The sequence below is a fragment of the Ursus americanus genome, chromosome 17 (assembly GCF_024610735.1).
Source record: "Ursus americanus isolate L20-20 chromosome 17, mUrsAme1.1.p, whole genome shotgun sequence".
NCBI classification, from domain to species: domain Eukaryota; kingdom Metazoa; phylum Chordata; class Mammalia; order Carnivora; family Ursidae; genus Ursus; species Ursus americanus.
The window spans coordinates 23,301,403-23,317,247 of record NC_142143.1 but is presented as its reverse complement, the minus strand read 5'-3'; the positions used below and the strand labels follow the sequence as shown (position 1 = coordinate 23,317,247).

The window sequence follows — 15,845 nt, the reverse complement described above, 5'->3', positions numbered from 1 at the left end:
TTTGTGTCTTCCTCAATTTCCCTCATAAGTGTTCTATAGTTGTTAGAGTACAGATCCTTTACCTCTTTGGTTAGGTTTATTCCTAGGTATCATGGTTTTTGGTGCAATTGTAGATGAGATTGATTCCTTAACTTCTCTTTCTTCCGTGGTAGCGATCCAAAGGACCACCTGCACCCCAGTATTCATAGCAGCAATGTCCACCATAGCCAAACTATGGAAAGAGCCGAGATGTCCATCCACAGATAAGTGGATAAAGAAGATGTGGTATATATATACAGTGAAACATTACTCAGCCATCAAAAGGATGAAATCTTACCATTTATATCAATGTGGATGGAACTGGAGGGTATTATGCTGAGTGAAATAAGTCAGTCAGAGAGAGACAATTATCATAGGGTTTCACTCGTGGAATATAAGAAACAGCACAGAAGATTATAGGGGAAGGGAGGGAAAACTGAATGGAAGAAATCAGAGAGGGAGGCAACCCATGAGAGACTCTTAACTATAGGAAACAAACTGAAGGTTGCTGGGGGGGAGGTGGGTGAGGAGATGGTATAACTGGGTGATGGGCATTGAGGAGGGAACATGATGTGATGAGCACTGGGTGTTACATGCAACTGATGAATTACTGAACTCTACATCTGAAACTAATGATATACTATATGTTGGCTAATTGAATTTAAATAAAAAAAAAAGATTTGTTTCTCCCTCTGCCTCTCCCCACCTCCTCATGCTTGCATTCTCTCTCTCTCTCTAAAAAAAAAAAAAAAATAAGCGCCAGGTACAAGTATGTACTTGAGAAATATTGGGATGTTGGTTCTCATTTATTCACATCCATAAATACTCACGTAGAAAACTGAAGTTGGGTCAATAATGACAAAGACACATTCTGATAGTCCAGAGACAAAATATATATGTCTAACAGATGAGAAAATAGTCCTGGCAGGGTGAAGATACAATTCAGGATGCTGACACCTTTCCTGGTTTCTCAGGAAGTCCTGGCTCATTAGTCACAAAGGAAGATGGTACTGAAGTCCTCTGGCTTTAGAGGGTAGTGAGCAACATTTCTGTCTTATCTTGGGGGTTCTTCAGTCCTGTGAGTTCACCACAGGTCATCTAGCTTACTCCTTCACCCCTAACCACAGGCCTATATTCTTCCTGCCCCCACCCCCCAACCTCTGCCCCTCAAGACCTTGGCAGATTTTAAGAAGGATTTTGCTAATTACCATGTTCAAGTGCACAGGATAGTTGACAAAAGGTAATGAATCATGAGGCTGACATTTTAAATATGGGAATAGTAGACATTCTAATAAATTTTCTCTCAGTAATATAATTTTTGTCCCGTCTTATTTCTGCAAAGATTTAAGCCGCATAAGAAAATGCAGTAAACCGAAAATGTGATTATTTAAGTGTTCACTCTGAGAATAGTGTTTAGATTGCATTTATACTTTTTGGGGAAAAGAGTTGTAATGATGTTTGGAGTAGAAGGTTCTATACCTTTTAATAAATTCACACTTCAAGGCAAAACAGCATTTTCTTTGCTGAACAAAGCAAACAGACTAACTTGGCTATGACTCTTAGACAGCTCTAGGCGAACAGGAAAAAGAGGAAAGGTGACTCATAAGATCAAATAGACTATAGCGGAGGGTGGTATTCGTTCATTTTGGTTCTTGCAAAGGTATTTTTTGTTTTGGAATTGACATAAAATAGGAATTTATTAGTGATTTGTATGTTTTGCAATTTAAAATTTTGATGTCTTTTCATTGTAAGGAAACAAGCAGTTATGTATATAACCCTTTTATTAGCAACGGACTAGGCAGTATTTGCTAATTTGTAAGTCTAAAGATTCAATTCTGAAGTGTGACCCAGTTGATTTCTTTTTTTTTTTTTTTAAAGATTTTATTTATTTATTTGACAGAGATAGAGACAGCCAGCGAGAGAGGGAACACAGCAGGGGAGTGGGAGAGGAAGAAGCAGGCTCCCAGCGGAGGAGCCTGATGTGGGGCTCGATCCCAGAATGCCGGGATCACGCCCTGAGCCGAAGGCAGGCGCTTAACCGCTGTGCCACCCAGGCACCCCGACCCAGTTGATTTCTGCAGGAAAGATCACAAAAGAAGACAGGCTTATTACAGACCATCTTTTCTCCCTTTTATTTATTACATGATCCTGAGAAATGGAGACAACTTTAGGGAAATAATTTTAAAAAGAGTCCTTCTTGGAATAAAGAAGATAATCAGACAAGTCATACTGGACACACAATTATTACTTCTGGAAGAATTTAGCCTAAAAATTTTTACCTAGTTTGTATATGTTTTTATTACATAATTATATGTATGGGGGGGCAGCAGGAATGTATGTGTATAAGTCTGTCTGTTTTGGGTCAATGCACCTTTCTGTGATAAGAAGTTATGATTTCTTGTAATGAGTATCTTTCAAGTGTGATTTTAGTAGAAATGACATTTATGAGGAAATTGCTATGAAACTAGTTTAAAGTTTCAAGACTGTACATAGATATGATACTTGAATCTCCAGCCTGAAATAGTAAGGTGAGGTTGACAAGAATATCTTTTTGGTTTTAGCAGAAAATTCATAGAACAGAATTAAAGCTTGAACAGATCCCATAGTCTGTAGTTAGTTGTGTGTGTGTGTGTGTGTGTGTGTGTGTGTGTGTGTGTGTTTAAACAACTCAAAAGACCTTTTCACATCCGGACAGCATAGCAACAGTCCTATCAGGAAAGAACCAGGTAGACTGGGAAAAAAATAACTGATGGCGGAAGAAAGTACAACCATAGTAGCACCCCCTTATCCATGGTTTCGCTTTTCCACAGTATCAGTTACCCGTAGTCAACCTGTTCTGGAAGCAGATGATCCTTCTCCTGACGAATTGCTAGAAGGTCAGTAGTAGTCATGCTGTGTCACAGCCGACGTCATTCCCCTCCCTTCATCTCATCACATAGGCATTTTATTGTCTCACATCATCACAAGAAGAAGGGTGAGTACAGAACAACAAAGTATTTTCTTTGTGTGAGAGAGGGACCACATCCACATAACTTTTTCTACGGTAATCGTGATAATTGTTCTGTTTGATTGCTAGTTATTGTTGTTAATCTCTTACCCTGCCTAACTTATAAATTGAACTTTATTATGTAAGTATGTATAGGAGAAAACATAGTCTATATAGGGTTCGGTACTACCCGCACTTTCAGGCATCTGCTGGGGATTTTGGGATGCATCCCCCATGGATAACAGGGGGACCGCTGTACGTGATCTTACTGCAGCGTCTTGAAAACTAAAAGCAGCTATTTCACTTTGCTCTTTTGGAGAGGTACATCCCAGACACTTATTTTAGATATAAGGTTGGTATCAAGCATACAAATTTTATTTATTTAAAAAAATTTTTTTTCAAACATCTAAATTTTAAATGTAAGGAAAGGAATGTCCATTTCATTTTCCAACGCCCAGTCATACCCTCAGTATGGAGAATATTGTATTTCTTTCCTAAAAGAGGAGCACATAGGAAGAGAGGGTATAGCTTTCATAGCTCTTCCCCCTAAAAATTTGAAGCTGCCTACTTTGCCATTTTTTAGTGTTCTGCTCATGTTAAGTATACTTTAGATGAATTTGAAGATGCTGAATCATAAATAATGGACACAGCTACAAAGCTGCTGGAAATTTTATAAAATTGTTGGTTTGAGCTTCAATAAGCCGCCAGGTCAGAAGCAAGTTCCCACTGCTCCATTGTCTGAGGCAAGCGGTTATGTACAGCCTTGCATGAACTCCAAAGGGCTGTGTAAAATGTATTTTTCTCTAGATTCATAACTATGACATCAAGCCCAAGAACTGGGCTCAGTTGTTTTTTTCTCTGTACTCATAAAGATTACACCCCACTGGTTTCTTTCTAGGTTCAAAAAAATGTATTTGTCATTTTTTTTTTTTTTTGGTGATAAAATTAAGATCATGGATACATAACTTTATTTTTTTATTTTATTTTATTATTTTTTTAAATTTTATTTCTTTATTTGACAGAGAGAGAGAGGCAGCGAGAGAGGGAACACAAGCAGGGGGAGTGGGAGAGGGAGAAGAAGGCTTCCCACTGAGCAGGGAGCCCGATGTGGGGCTCAGTCCCAGAACGCTGGGATCATGACCTGAACCGAAGGCAGACGCTTAATGACTGAGCCACCCAGACGCCCCATGGATACATAACTTTAAATTAAGGACAAGAATTGTTATTTTGTTCCCTTGCACCAAAATCACTACATTTACCATTTCCACATGGAAGTACTTTCTCTAGAGTAGGCAGATCATTTAAATAGTTCCAGGTAAGCCTTTAAAAACTGAGCTGTTCTATGAAATATATAGAAGGGTAATTAATATACTTATAACAAGATTTCCTACTTGTTTAATAGTTCCAAAGAATGGGGGAATTAGGGACCCCTTTAGAATTCCTTCCTTCCTTCCTTCCTTCCTTCCTTCCTTCCTTCCTTCCTTCCTTCCTTCCTTCCCTCCCTCCCTCCCTCCCTCCCTCCTTCCTTCCTTCTTTCCTTCCTTCCTTCCTTCCTTCCTTCCTTCCTTCCTTCCTTCCTTCCAGCTGCTAACTCTGCCTCCTCACTTACTTATGATTAAACAAAAAAAGGACAAATGATGTCATCACAAGTGTCAGAGAACTTTCCTATAAACAAAATATCTTCTAGTTGCTAGTTTGAGTTTTTAATGCAGGCTAATATTTAAATTAGGAAAGTAAAGGTAAAGAGCAGAGGCATTTATCCATACTCAGGGACTGAGGAGCTACAAACATTTTAAATATATTTTGGTCATATTTATTAAGGATCAGAAAGCTGTTGAGAGCCAGTTTTTAAAAACCCTCTCAGATCTAAAATAACTACCAAAGACCTTTTCATTTTGAAAGAATAAACAGGATTATGAGAATAGGTAACTTTTTCCTTGAGGAGCTATAAATGCAAGTCATTAGTAAAGTTCATTCGCTCCACCGGAATTCATTTCTTATAAGGTCTGTTGGATAATTATTCTTTCTAAACACGACAACAAAAACTGAACAGATGTTTAGGTAGATAACAAGTTTGATGGATAAGATATAATGAATCTGTTCTTTTCATTGTTTTTAATAAAAAAAGAAATATCTGATGGTAAGATTTCTTCAGGGTTTTTAATAGGAGTATGTTCCCCAGATTAAAGAAGGAAAAAAGGTGATATAGAACTTGATGTGATACTAGGATAATGAAAAATGTATCACTTAACAAGGTCTGCATTATTCAGAGTTATGCCCATGCAACTGTGTGCTCTAATCCCTAGCCAATACGTTGCTTGGTAACCAGTTACCTGCACACCTGCTCCGTAGCTATAAGAGACAGTGCATGTATGGTTATTGGCCGTATTTAGTACTGAAGAAAGAGATAAAAATCCAACAAATATTAATATTTTATACAACAGTATATCTTTTATTATTGCACTTACTGTTTAGCCAAAGATTTCTTTTTGTAATCATGAGAGTTCCTGCTTCTCATCACACTATCACCTCCTGAATAGCATAAGAAAGGACTTAAATTCCTTTCAGAGCATCTATAATCAACTCTGTTTGCCACAGACAACAGATGCTACCATTAGGAGGGATTTTGCACTTAGGTGAGGGGGAAGGCTGAATGGAGAATTTCAGTTTATAAAAGATTCCAGCCGTGGAGGCAGAATCATTCCAGAATCAGTTTGACCATAAGGGTCTGTCTCTATGAAGGCTTGATTAACACGGCCCTAGAAATATCAGTCATTGTGATTAGGCTGTGGTGTAGCTGGATTGTTCTTGATTATTTCCCTCTCAAGTTACAGTTCAGAACAGTGCTACCATTGATTGTGTGGCAGTGACCCAGTAGGGGAGCCCTAAGAGGCAAGCTTTGGGACCAACACATGGAGCTCATGTATTTTTTTCCCATTAGAAGGTTGATTGCACACTATGCATTTGACTCTCAGGGCTACTAGAAGGGCTGTCCCAAGGGCCTCAAAGTCATTTCCTCTAACTTCTGGCAAGATCACAGCAATTTATTTTTTCTTAAGAGTTGGAAGCTACCTTTAGAGATCATTTAGTTCTTTGGTTCTCAGCCCTGCCTACACATTAGAATCATCTGGAGAGCTTTTAAAACATACTGGTGCCTAGGCTCCCAAAAGATTCTGTTGCTAGGTCTAGGGTGGGATTGAAGTCAAAAGAGTGTAGGTGGACCAAGGTCAGGTATGTTATGGTAATTGATGGCTGTTCACTTAAAGGGAATATATTCCCCTTTGATTAATTACCATCTTTTTGTCCTTTTATTAGCCTTACCATTTGGTTAGCCAGAGTGAGGCTTTTCTGCTTGGGGGAAGGAGGAGCAGCTTGTTGGATCAACCTGCTCTCACTTCTTGAGACTTGTCCTCCTGTGACAGCCTTGCTCCTACGGGCATCAACCTAGAGCCACAGGTGGGCAGTGAAGAGTTTACTCAAACAGGGCCCTGAAATGGATGAGATAAGTCCCTTAACTGAATGAACTTGTAGGCTACTCTGTTCCCAAGGCTGACTGTTTCCACCTTGCTCTGTTTTCTGTCGTATGTGAGGACAGCACATTGCCCATGTCCTACTGTGAGATTAAATGATAGGGGTGCCTGGGTGGCTCAGTCAGTTAAGTGTCTGTCTTCAGCTTAGGTCATGATCTCAGGGTCCTGGGATTGAGCCCCACGTGGGGCTCCCTGCTCAGCAGGGAGTCTGCTTCTCCCTCTCCCTCTCCCTATCTATCTCTATCTCTCTCTCAAATAAATAAATAAAATCTTTAAAAAAAATAAACGACAGCATTAAGATACTACAAAAAAATCAAAATACCAACATCATTAAGATGCCTCCAAAATTAATATCAGTCTCCTATAAAATGTCTAAAGAGAAAATCTAAAGACTTGATAAAATCCAGAGGAATTGAAGTCCAAAATCATAGTTTATTGCCACTGTGATGTAAAAGTCCATGGAAATTGAAATCAGTAATCCATTCTCCTCAGTTTGCTATTTTGATCAGTCTTAGTGAGAGGTGTTCTTGACTCTCGATAGATCTGGGTATTTTCCAGGACTTGTAGCCCAGGTGGAATCTGGTGAGACTGGGCATGTTTCTCTGTACCTTGCAAGTTGTACTGATAGAATTCCAGGTGTCCATGAACATCACATGTAAAGAATCTAAAGAGTTAAGAGGACACTCAAGGTAATTGGTTAGAAAATAAACCCCTAGCCCTGAAACCATTATCTCCTGTCCTGGGCAAAATTATATTCCCATATATTCTAATATATAAAATATTATATTCTAATATAATAGAGTATATTAGAGTACTTATACTCTAAGTACAAGGTTACTTGTACTTAGAGTTGCCAATAGCTGGAGCAGAAATGCCCTGGTCACTGTGGGGAGGACCAGAGGAGAAAGAGTTTGTTTTTATCAGGAAGCCAGTGGCTGTTGTCAGCTTTCTGAAACACACAATGTGTGACCTTAAACACAATGGGAGAAATATCAGCAAGAGGTTGGCTAGTTTGGGCACGGGGAATTTAGTCAGCCTGGGAGAGAACACCACCTATGTGCATGGCTCCTCCCTTTACGTGCTGAGGCATTGGGGCCCTCTGACAAAGAATACAAATTTGCAACAGAGACAGTTATTTGAGGATCTTTTTACAGCTTTTTTTTTTCCTTTATTATCACGCGTATTTGAAACCTCTGTATTTTTTTTTTTCCTTTTCACTGTCTACTTACATGGCACTAACCATCGGAACCTAGAACTTACTGGAGCTCCTCTGTATACAGCCTAGCTGAGCTGCTTTGCAGTTTTAAAGGAGTAAATATTTTTTGCATCCCTGCACCTACCTATCCCTCCATGGCCTCTTGCAGCACTGAGGCCCTCCCCTCTGGTGGCCTTTGGTAGTGTCCTCTATGTACCACCCTGGAGAAAGTTACTTGATTGTAGACAGAGCCACCACAGTCTGTGAAGATTAGTCAGGGGAAAACCATACGTGGTCCTTTGTCCAGGCCTAGCATTCAAAGTCAACTGCCTAACTGTCAAAACTAGCTTCAACAGAGAGGCAGCTGACATTGTCCAGTGGCAGTTAGTTGGTGTTGAGGTAACTCAACATGATTGGATTTGTAGTATCTTCATATTTGCTGACAGATCAAAATGCAAGTCTTCCTGAAGACCTTGACTGGCAAGATCATTACTCTGGAGGTGGGGCACAGTGACACTATTGAAAATGTGAAAACTATAAGATCCAGGATAAAGAAGTCATCTCCCCTGACCAGCAGAGGCTCATCTTTGTAGGCAGCGAGCTAGAAGATGGCCCCACTCTTTCTGACTACAGCATCTAGAAAGAGTCAATCCTGCACCTGATTCTCTCTCTGAAGGGTGGCTGTTAATTCTTCTGTCTGGCTGGCATTCACAGTGCCCAATGATGGCATTACTCTGCACTCTAGCCATTTCCCCCAATTTAAGCTTAGAAATTAGTTTTAGTAATCGCTGATTATCTGGTTTTCTCAGTGGCTATTCAAAATGTTAATAAAGGTTTTGCTGAAAAACAACGACAACAACAACGACAACAAAACCCAACTTCATGGACCATTTAGGCTGCTGAACACCAGCAAACAGCCCCAAATCACAGGCTCCACCAGAGGACCATGACTTGGGTTCCCTTGATTGCCACCATTTTGTCTTACTTCTCAAAGTTCCTGGTTCATGCACCAGTGGTTGGGGAGGTCAAGGTTACTTCTACAGCTGTGAACCTCCCTGCTTTGTGTAAATGCAGAATAGAGTGGGTGTTTCGCAAGGAGCTATTGCTCTCAAGTAGAGGGAAGAGGAAGGGGTGGGCTACACTTGCCCGATTTCTCTACCAGATTCACCATCAGATAAATTGCTGTAGCTCAAGGGGGCAGGGAATAAGAGGGCAGAGAGAGGCCTGGAGTTTTATCTTAATTGATGTTCTTTGTTCATGTTTCAAGAAACATCGGGAATGGGAAAGGAGTATTCCGTTCCTAGTACGTGTCTGCCTTTGTCTTCTTCCCAGTTCCCGTCAGGGTTGCCCCGTCTTCCCGCTCCACCTCCTGAACATCCTGGGTATCAACCCTTACCCTGTGTCTCCACTGCTACTGCCCAGGTCAGGCCTTTGTTTTCTCTTTTACTAAGGGTTGTATTTTCTTTATGAGTAGGATTCTGGCCTTTGTGTCCTGCCCCCATCCTGCCCCCTTCCCCACCCCCATTGTACAGATGAGCAAAACTGCAACAACTGTATTCTAGATCACCGTTTTATTACATACATCTGATGACATCACTCCCATGCTCAGTACCCATCAGTGGCTTCCCATTGCCTAAAAGATCTGTACTTTCTCAACTCCTATGTCTGGTGTCCAGGATCCTTCCTAGTGAAAGGTGGCTAAACTTGTGGACTCTGGAGAAAGAATGCCTGGATTCAAAGCTACTGACTAGCTGGCAGACCTTGAACAAGTAACCTTTTTGTGCTTTACTTTCCTCATCTATGAAATTGGTTTCATAATAGTACTTATCATAATAGCACTTATCTCAAAGGGAAATTATTTATAATAATAATATAAATGCTTCACATGAACACCTATCACTGTGCCTGGCACATACGTAGTGTCCAGAATTAGTCTTTATCTTTATTTGGCCTCTGCTTGCTCATCTAGCCATGTGTGTCTTACCAATCGCCTCGATATTGTTAAGGTCTGGTCTTAGCTGCTCGCTCTTCTCTGACCGTGCCACACTTTCTCAGGTCTTTGTAACTTTCACCCATGCTGTTCCTTCTGTTGGAACACTCTTGCTTGTCTTGACTGCCTGGCAACATCATCTTTATTGTTCAATTCTCATTTGAAGCACTTTGTCTTCTGTGAACGGACGTAAGTGCTACCTCTTTTGGGCTCCCACTTCCCAGCCTAGTAAAGCAAATACCCCCATTCTCCTACGACTGTGTACTTCCTGAGGCTGGGGACTAGGTCTTTCTGCCTTTATCTCCTAGGACCTGACACAGTGGAAGGCATATATGGAAACTACTGAGAAATGTTTGTTGAATGAGTGACCATGTGAACGAGAAGGCTCTTTTCTAGGGAAAGTAATTTCAAGTTTTGAAAGCTCTGCATGGACAAGCATTTTATGGAGGACCAGACCTCAGCATATTTTCTGATGCAATTCAGTGGGAACTTCAAATGAGAAAGAATCTTAGAATACAGATAATTGCTATTTTCACTTTAAACTACTTTTTAAAGTCTAAGTTCAGACTAATAGAGAATTTTTTTTAACCTGTGCTAATATATTGTGGGTGTGAGAGGAAGGAAAGAATAATTCACATCTAACCTTTTAGCTACTTCTTTGTCGAAATAACTTTTCTGAAACTAATGATACAGTTGAAGAAATCTCTTGTAAATGAATTGCAATGCATTAATATACTGCCCTAACTAAGTTGGTTAGTCTCAAGGCAAACAATTCTTGTATGCTGATCTAAAATTTAGAGCTATTTTTTAAAAACTTTTTAAAAGGTCAATTGGTTTATTTTTATGTATTTAGCAACAGTTTACAAAGCAATATTTTAGAGCTGTCATTGTATTAATTTTCATGATTTTAGTAATTGTGAATTTTATATTTCCTTGGGAAGCAATTAATACATTTAGGAAACTCTCTTGGGTTTCATAAACACTTCCAATTAAAATGTATTGATTTGGCAGTGGTTTCTCCTTAGTACTTGTTCACAAAGACCAACAAGCAATTCATGTGGCTTTGTCTAACCTGAATGTGAGCAAAAATGAGACAACTGAAGATATTATCTCTTTTTCCCTTAGAAGTTAATTAGTTCTATAGGTATTATTAGCCTGTAAGCTCCTGGAGGGCAAGGATAATGTCTTATTCATTATTATATCTCACCCAGGGTCTAGCTGAGGCCCTGCACGTATTAAGGACAGCAGGGATTTGCATAAATGAAGGAGCTTTGCCACTGGCCAGTGTGGAGACTAGAAGAGAATGAGCAAAGTTTGGGACAGGAGCTTAGTGAGTGCTGCGTAAACAGGATGGACTGCAACCTCTCAGAGGCCCCTGGGACTAAGTTTGGAAATGGGGGCACAGCAGAGGAGCCCTTCCTAGAAAGCCTGGGAAGGGGGAGCGGATCCAGTCAGGAGACTTCTGGATGTACTGCGATTCCTGGAATACATTTCAGGTTGGAATCATCTGGAGGATTGGGGTGAATAGCTGTTTGTGGGAACTTGGGAAAGATCCAAAGCAGGGGGATAGGAATTCTGGTCAGGAGTATTTGTGACGCTTTCTCACTGTAGTGTGTGTCCGGTGTGTGTATGTGTGGGCTGTGTAGTATGTATATATGTGTGTGTGTGTGTGTGTGTGTGTGTATGTATGTGTGTGTGTGTGTGTGTGGTGTACGTAGGGTGTGTATGTAGTATGTGTGTGGTGTGGGGGGTGTGTATTTGGTATAGTGTGTGGTTTATGATGTGTGGGGGGCGTGTGGTATGGGGGGTGTGTGTGTATGTGTGGTAAGTGTGTGGTCTGTGTGTGGATGTATATGATGTATATGACTCCCCATCAAATAATAGGCCACTGCTGGAGCAAAGGATTGGATTTCTCCTCAGGGCTAATTCTTATGTTATAGGGATCGATAGATCCTTATTACCATGTGCTTAATCCTGGTTTAAGTCATGGGGAATACAAATAAAATATAAAATATGGTATGCTCATTAGTAGTTTATAATCTAATTAGATGTAAGCATTAGAACGGTATATATGATACATGAGAAAATAGATAAGTTGTTCGGTGTATTCAAAAGGGAAGGTTGCTCTGGGATGACTTATGAAGATGTGAAACATGATCTGAGCCTTGAGGGATGGATGAATGTCATTTCTGCGAGTGGGGAATAGATGTCACATACATGATCCGACGGTGCAAAATTGTGGGTTTTGAGTGAGTGTTTGGCTGGTGTAGAAGATTCCTGTTGTGTGGGGAGCTGAGGCAGGGAGAGGTGGAATGTCCTTACGACTCATTACAGCTTGGGCCTGGAATGTTAGGTGAAGGTCTCTGAGCTTCACCCAGTAGGCCCTGGAGGACTGTTCATGGTGTTTTACCAGGGGACTGACAAATCAAAGTTGCCTTTTAGAAGATTACTTTAGCAAAATTATGCAGCCTGGATTGAAGAAGAAGAATCTGAAGGCAGTGAAACCAGTTTGGGAGTGTCCTTTTCCTAAAACTCTGGAACTGTGTATCATCTCCAGTTATCCACATATGATTTGGCCACTTTAAGGTCATTCTCGGCACAGAGACATATGAAAAATAAAAACAACAAAATTTTCTCTGTATTTTTTTTGCTAATATGGCATAATACAATATAAAACATCTTTAAAATTCTCTTCACACATTTAATTGAAGAATATATTTCTCAAAAAGATAAAATTATGGCTCTCCTACAGATATACAATGAACATTTGTTAAAGATTTTATGTAACTCATTAATGAGGGAACTTGTAAGATGTCACAATCAGTTCAAAGAAGAATTCAAGGAACAGATGCATTTCTGGATCAGGAACAGAGAAATGGATGATCAGGAATAGAGAAATGGATGTACAGATGGAGGTGAGACTGGTCTTTCCCCGCAGTAGGAGAAGGAAGTCCATCCCACTTCTGTTACAGAAAATTTACATGTCTTCCAACAAGAACTGTTTTGAATTGCTATAAGTTATCTACAGTTTACAGAGTTCTAGAATAGCTTACTAGCAATGGAACGCTAGAATCCGATAATCCAGAAGGGTGTGCTGTAAACAAGGCAGGGTTCTCCTGGGGAAGCACAAGGCTTTTCTAAATTTCAAAGACTCGTGATATCCCTCTCCTTATACCAAACTTTATTTTAAAATGCCCACCTTTACCTCCTCCCACACTGGGCTACATTCTGATATCTCTGGATCAGTTCCTTTTTCCAAGACCAGTTCCAGATCCTTCCTTTCTAGTGTAAATTAATGAATTCTTTGTTGCTTCTTTCCATTTTTCTTCCTCCATTACTGGATCAACTTACTAAGACTACATGCTCTCCTCCTTGAAAGGAAGGCTGTGAAAACAGAGAGTTCACATTTTCTCCATCACACCCACACATACAAATGTTTATGCAATTGTTTTAGACCAAAAATATTTTGAGATTGTAATCTGGATTGTCAGTTTTCCCTTAAAGAGTGTAAAAGACAAAAAGTGGGTGGGAAAAATCCTATATTTTCTTTTCTTATTCCACCATAAATCTCCTTCTAAGAGATCTTGCCGCCCCCCCCCCCTTACTTCAGAGCTGAAGCAGCTGAGGACAGTTAGATTGGATGCCTTCTCTCAGAGGCAGTGATGAGACTTGAGTCGGGTTTCTTGGTCTAAGAGTTAATCATATAGCACAAATGTATTGAGTGCCTAAAATGTGCCGGGTCTTCATGGAATTTACATTCTATGTGGAGGAGACAGGTAATAAGTAAGATAAATAAGTAAATTATACAGTGTATTACATTCATGTTATATTGTATTATGCAGAATGTGAAAATTTTTATGAAGAAAAATGAAGGCATTCAATATAGAGTGATCAGGGAAGGCATCAGTGAGAAGGTGGTATTTGCACAAAGATTTGAAGGAAGTGGTGGCGTGAGCTATGAGGATTATATGGGGAGAACATTCTGGGCAGAGGGTACCAGAAGTACAAAGGCCCTGAGGTTGGACTATGCCTGGTGTGTTTGAGGAAGAACAGGAGGCCAGTGAGGCTGGACAGATGAGTAGCACAGTAGGAGAGGAGGTCAGGTCAGTAGGGAGAAAGGGTGTAGATCATATAGACTCTTGAAGGCCATTGCAGGGCTTTCTGATTATGGTAGGAAACCACTGGAAGGATTTGAGTGGCATTATCTGTTTTTTATTTCAAGAGATTATCCTGGCTGTTACATGGAAGTGCTGTGTCATTGCACTAATCCAGGAGAGGAATGACAGTGGCATGGAGCTAGGGGGTGGGGTGAAGGTGGAGAGGTGATAAAGTAATGATGGGTACGGTGTTGGCCTTGGGTCAGCTTACTTCAGTTATCAAACAACTTGGGATATTTATTAGTTTTCTAGGCATCTTGCTAGGGACTGGGATACAGAGCTATGTAAGCTCCAGCTCCTATCTCTGAGGAGCCCAGTCTTATAAAAGAGACTACTATGAAAATATTAGAAACATTCTAGTGCTTTGTGGCAAGCACAATAGAATAGAAATATGAGCAAGGTACAGATGCAGACCCAAAAAGAAAAGGAATGGCAGGCAGGGAGGGCTTCTTGGAGGAGCTGTATTTTAAAAAAGGAACAAGAGCTTCATAGGGTTACCTTCCTAGGCGGAGGGAGACACTTCAAGTAGAGGGAACAGCAAGAGTTGTGGGGTAGTGTAAGCGATTACATTGTTCATTCTCTTTTATTCTTGGTAATGCAGTAGATTTGAAGTGTTGAAACAAGACTCCTCAGCCCTACTGCTATGCGATATGAAGGTAACTGGTGGTGGGAAAGGGGCATATGGATGCTTGTCTGGGGCTGGTCAGTGAGTCCTTGGGAGCAATGATGAAGTTTCTCTGTGGCCAGTCCTAGAAGCCTTGGAGAGCTGCACTGTTAAGGCTGCTATGAAGAATATGTAAGTGAATATATGAAAATTGCTTGGAACAGTGGCACAGAGTGAGCTATAGTAAGTGTTGTCTAAGTCGGTGCCCTTCTTATTACTACTTTCTGGCATGAGCAGTGTTCATGGCCTGCGGATTACCAGGACAGAGGTGGTAAGTTCAATCACAGCAAGGGCAACCTGTGGACCTGGGCCGGGCCCTTTCCTGTGGGAGACCTGGTACCCTTATGGACCTCACTAGAAGGAGGGGACTGAGGGTCAGGACTCCAGTTCTGGGGACTGGCTTTCTCATCAACACTGGTGAAGAAAGGCTGAGCCAGTTTTAATTTTGTCTAGAAAAATAAATGTGATGTTTCTCAAGCGTATCATGAAGCACATTCTTAGTGGTTATGTGTGCTCGGGGAGCTACAGCAGTTATAAATTGCTGAAAGATAGATTCTGAGGTGGCAAGTCATAGTGATAAACTGGGCCGGGATCAGATCAAGATGGACCTCAAATACCCTTCAGTGACCTTGGCGTTATTCTGTACATGCTGGGGAGAAGGATTTTTAAGCAGAGATGACATAATCCAATTTAGATCTTTAGTAACTTTGTTGGTGGCAGGAGCATAGGTGTAGAATTGTTGAAGTGAGAAAAAGTGGTCAGTTAAAAGGCTGTTGCAACAATTCTGAGGAGGAAGACGAGGGGTCAGGATGAAGAAATGAACAGCAGGGATAAGGAAGATTGCTGAGACTTATCTAGAAATCTCGGATGTGATATCGCAGATCAGGGAAGTCAGGCTTCTGGCTTTGGAGAAAGAATGGATTTGGGGATGACAGTGAGTTCATCTTGGGTTCTCTGAGCTTTAGCTGCCTGTCCTGGAGTGGAGGGATAAAAATTGGGCCAAAATTGGGTTTGGGAATCATCAGGATGGACGTGGTTATGGAGGGTGTGGAATTGCTTAAGGCAAGGCAATAGAGTCAGAAGAGAACTCTGGAAAGGCCAGAGCCTTTGGTGAGGATCAGTGGGAATAAACGGTGAGACCAATAGAAAGACAACAGAGAGGCAATTGCCAGGGAGCTGGGAAAGGAGTTTCCAGAAAGGTTTATGATTAAATTCCGAGAGTTCAGGGACAGGACTTCTGCCAGTACATGTTGGTAGGCTGGTGGAAAGGGAGTCAGTCTTTTAGCAAGTCAAGGAAGGCACAAG

At 40.8% G+C, this 15,845-nt stretch overlaps 1 pseudogene; it reads left to right on the top strand.

The window, feature by feature from the left end:
- The first annotated feature begins 8,181 nt into the window (after positions 1–8,181).
- Positions 8,182–8,417, top strand: LOC148108646 (ubiquitin-like; annotated as a pseudogene).
- Positions 8,418–15,845: the final 7,428 nt, after the last annotated feature.